The sequence below is a fragment of the Sturnus vulgaris genome, chromosome 2 (assembly GCF_052056855.1).
Source record: "Sturnus vulgaris isolate bStuVul1 chromosome 2, bStuVul1.hap1, whole genome shotgun sequence".
Lineage (NCBI taxonomy): Eukaryota > Metazoa > Chordata > Aves > Passeriformes > Sturnidae > Sturnus > Sturnus vulgaris.
This window is the reverse complement of record NC_142244.1, coordinates 27,169,669-27,174,273: the sequence shown is the minus strand read 5'-3', so window position 1 is coordinate 27,174,273 and position 4,605 is coordinate 27,169,669. Positions and strand designations below refer to the sequence as shown.

The following is a 4,605-nucleotide window of genomic DNA, read 5'->3' as shown; positions in this document are numbered from 1 at the left end:
AGCGGGACAGGGCAGCACCTGGGCCATTGTCTCAGGACGGCCCTGTGGCTGCCCCATTGCCAAAACCTGGACACATAAATCAAACACAGGTATGCACATGTGCTTAGACACAGCAAAAATTATATTTGTCTGAAAAGAATACTGGTCCATTTCTATCACTGGAAAGAGCATAATGCCTCGTCTCAGCTTTCTTTTCAGTCATTACAAATGTTTCGAAAATAAAGGAGTGCAGAAAATGGAAATATCCAAGATCAACATGAGGACCAGTAACAAAGATTCCATTTTTGAAACTGCATTGGGAATCCTCTGCAGAAATTGACTCAGAGCTCTAAGATTTACAAAAAAGACCAAGAGGACTGGAGTCAATACAACACAGTGTCTGGAGACTTCAGCTGGTTACCTTGATTTCTCAAATATGATGGAGAAAGCACCTTAGCAACTACAGCTGCCAGTTCTCTCAGGGCCCTGACATGCCTCTGGGTGGGTCCCATGGTCTTGCATGCTCAGGTTCCTCAAGTGGTCTGAAAGCTGACCTGCTACTATGGGTTAGAATCAAGTCCACCAGTCCAATAACCTGAGAGATGTGGAAATAGTGACTGGCAGTAAAAATTGAGACCAACACTTGTTGAGTACCTCAGCCTTCTCCTTGTCTGTTGTCACTAGTCCTGTCTGGCTTATGGGGGTGGGGGGGGGGGGGGGAATAGGGGAGGTGTGATAGGTTTCTTTTCATCTTCCTTTTCCCACTGAAATACCCGTAGGTGCCTTTATTATTCTTAGTTTTGGCATGCTTTTCCAAATTCAGCTTCAACTGAGCCTTAGCTATACTGATCCCATCCTCACACACTCATGTGTTACCACTGTATTTTTCCCATGATTTGTCTCGCTGTGTATTGTCTGCATATTACCTACTTGCATCACATCTATTAATTTTCAATAACCTTCTGGCTTTAACTTGTTTTCAAAAAAAACCCTTTTTGAACCTTTCCACCTCAGAAATTCACCTGGGAAACCCCAAATCCCCAAAATTCACCCCGAAGTCCCCCCTGGGACGCTCAGCACTCACCTGGCAACTCCCAAAAGCCCACAAATTCACCCCAAAATTCACGGGGGACCCCCAAATCCCAGGGCTTCACCCCAAAATCCCACCTGCAACCCCCAAAACCCCTCAAATCACCCCCAAGACCCAGTCCCCCCAACACCTCCCAAATTCACTCCAAAATGTCTCCAATCCCCCTCAAAACCCTCCCAGATACCCCCAAATCCACCAAATTCACTCCCAGACCCATCTGGGACTCCCCAAAATCACCAAAATTCCCCGGAAAATCCACCTGCATCCCCCCAAATTCATCCCAAAATTCTCCCACGACTTCCAAATGCTCACCTGGATACCCCAAAATCGACAGAATTCACCCCAAAATACGTCTGGCATTCCCAAAACTCACCTGAGAACCCTAAAATTCACACGTATACCCTAAAATTCACCAAATTCACCCCAAAATTCCCCTGAGATCCCTAGAATTCCACAAATTCCCCCTAAAATTCAACTGGGACTCCCCACATTCCACAAATTCACCCCAAACCTCGCTACCCGGGATCCCCCAAAATTCCACAAATTCTCCCCCAAAATCAACCTGGGACCCCTCAAAACTCACCTGGATCTCCCCAAATCCCCGCCCCGCCCCCGCCCCCCCCCAATTCACCTGGGCACTCCCAAATCCCCAGAATTCAACCCAAAATTCACCTGGGACCCCAAAAACCTCCAAATTCGCTCCAAAATGATTGGCAACTTTACACACTCCATTTTCCCACAAAAGGATCTAGAGCCCTGTGCGCTTCGTATACAAACTAAATGCAAAAAAACTTTCTATTCATTCTCAGCAAAAAGACTTCCTATTCCTCCTTCTTTTGGACAAAACTGCCTTCACTTTCAAACTTATTCTCTTGCTCACTTACCTGCATAATGCTTAGTCCCTGTTCTGCATGCTCATTTTCTTCACTTTTACAAGGAATCCTCTCCTCATCTTCTTCTTCCTCTGCTTCTTCCATTTCCTGTGCCAAGATCACCCGTTTCTCTGTTAGATTTCTTTCTCCAGCTGATTTTTTGACAACTGTCCCTATCTTCTGGCACCGCTCGCTCGAGAGAGGCGATTGTCCCGCTCTGCTCTGGGCTGGGACTGCGCTCTCTTCAAGCCCTGGGGGCAATTTTGGATGCCACAGCGTCAGAAAGACCTCAGGCTATTGGAGAAATGTCCAAAGGAGGGACACAGGGATAGCGAAGAGGCTGGAGGGAAAGCCATACAAAGAGTGGCTCAGGGCATTTGGTTCAGCTGCAGAGAGGACACTGAGCTCACACCTCACTTGGGACCTCTCAGCTCCTCCCAAGGGCAGCACAGGGACAGCTTTGCTCTCTGCTCTCTGCGACCAGGGACAGGAGCCAAGGGAATGCCAGGAGCTGTGTCAGGGGACGATTAGGCTGGCTATCAGGGAAAGGTTTTTTTCCTCAGAGGCTGGTCGGGCACTGAATAGGTTCTCCAGGCAATGGGCACAGCCCCAAGGCTGCCAGAGATCCAGGAGCGTTTGGCCAATGCTCTCAGGGATGCAGAGGGTGGGACTGTTGGAGTGTCTGTGCAGGGCCAGGAGTTGGACTTTGACGATCCCTAGGGGTCCCTTCCGACTCAGGAAACTCTTACCATTTTCCCCTCTTTCCTCTCCTTGCACAATGCTCTCAGCTTACTGTTCCACCGCATGCTCCACTTCTGAAACCTCCGCTACTTCTTTCCAGTTCAAGCACAGTTCTACTGGTTACAATCCAAAGATAGACAGATTGAAAAACAACCAAAAAGAAACACCTGTTTGGAATGTCGTGGTCTTATCTGCATCTCCAGCTATGAAGTCGATTGTGCCTTGCAAGTTCTAAAAGCAAAACAACAACAACAAAAAACACCCACCACACCGTTTTAACATAGGGATTTGCCTTCTTCTAAGAAATCCATATCCCTTCTCAAAATGGATCTATTTCAGGAAGAGATCATCTTGAATAGATCACTTACTACCTAAAGAACCTGGAACACTCAAATCCGTAATGATAAGCCTGTTACCTTGTCGTTTTCTGTTCCAAAGGCAAATGCATTTGCTCAAGTGCCGTTTGTAACAAGGACAGAGCTCAAAGTGTGGCTCTGAGAAATGTTTTGGTTTCCCTCTCCTATCTCCATCAAAAGCACTTTCTTCAATGGCTGAAACAATACTTGATACAGTCTGAATTTTAAAGGTCATGAAAATTTTCTCCAAAGTGAAAAATTAATATAGCAGTCAGGTTTGAAACCAATGGGAATTTTTGTTTTACCTGTTTGAAGATTCCCTTCACACTAAAATGCTGGCTGATGGATACCTAGAAGAAATCAATTCCCACAAAATGCTTCTGGGTAAGCCATTACGTCATCCATTACAATTTGCTTCAGTGTCCCGTTCCTGTCCAATTGAAGGTCCCTGTTTAAGAGACTCAAGTGCGGAGAGAAATAAAATTAAATATGACTACAGTGCCTTTAAATCGAAATCGAACTTCCTGATCAATCTCATAAAACCTTTAGGCTAAATGTTGCCATTGATCTGTTTCTACTGAACACAATCACGTCCTGGCTTGTTAGAGATTAGTTCATTACAAAGAAAGAAACGCAGAGAAGTTAAAATATTTCCAAAGAAGCATTTGACATCCTTCCTTTTGGATGGGGAACCACACCAACACTGCTTACATAAGAGGTCAAATGACTGTCTTCCATGTTAGTTCTGCACTGTGCTCAGCGGAGCCTTTCTGGTTTATTTGCCTTTGACTTGGACATAAAGCTGAGTCTTGATTCAAGAAAAATCAATATTCACACTTGTTTTCATTTACACGGACATTGGCTTGGTCTCCTAAACAAAGAGAATGATGGGGAATTTTTGTACGAGTTCAGATAGGTAACATTCTCTTTCCGCAACCTGGCATTGTATTTTCACTTGGTCTGTTACCTCTGGCTTTGTTTTAACGGCTCAAATTATTAGGAAGAGTATCAAACCTCCAGCTCTAACCACAGTCCCACTGCGAGGTGTGTGAAGGTATGTGCATCTGCCCCTCAGGTCCACACTGCTCTTCTAATGTGCCTCTGATCGAGCAGGTAGGAAAGACCTCCTGGGTGTGTGAACAGTGCTGCTTCCTCTACGGCTTCAGAGCTGCTGCTAAGATCTTCAGGAAGGAGAGCGGTATTGTACCCATTTTTAGATGGTTTTTAAAGTTGCCGGTGCTTGGCTGTCTTAAACGTCTGAGTTCCTAGAACTTTGAATGAGATCAAATCTATGAGTGAAGAGATGATGGTGCAGACCAACTTCTGATTCCGGTGATCCAAGAATCTGCACTACTACTTTTACCTTCTGAATAAGGCATGGATGTGACGGTATGCACAGTAATACTGATGTGCTATGGTTTTTGAATGATAGCAGTCTTCCTTTGTCCCATTCCTAAACCGTGGGCATTATTTGCCTTAACCTTGTTCAGTAGGGACATTATTCTATATTCTTACATGAAGTGAAAAGCACTCTTTTTCCATACCTTCACACAACAGCATTAAAACA

At 45.2% G+C, this 4,605-nt stretch overlaps 1 long non-coding RNA gene across 1 annotated transcript; it reads right to left on the bottom strand.

The window, feature by feature from the left end:
* Nucleotides 1-215: 215 nt before the first annotated feature.
* LOC148224690 (uncharacterized) lies at nucleotides 216-2,761 on the bottom strand. Its single transcript, XR_015801938.1, has 3 exons — nucleotides 2,691-2,761; nucleotides 1,954-2,049; nucleotides 216-574 (listed from the first exon to the last, which is right to left on the bottom strand). It is a non-coding gene; the product is annotated as an uncharacterized LOC148224690 (long non-coding RNA).
* Between the last annotated feature and the right edge of the window lie 1,844 nt (nucleotides 2,762-4,605).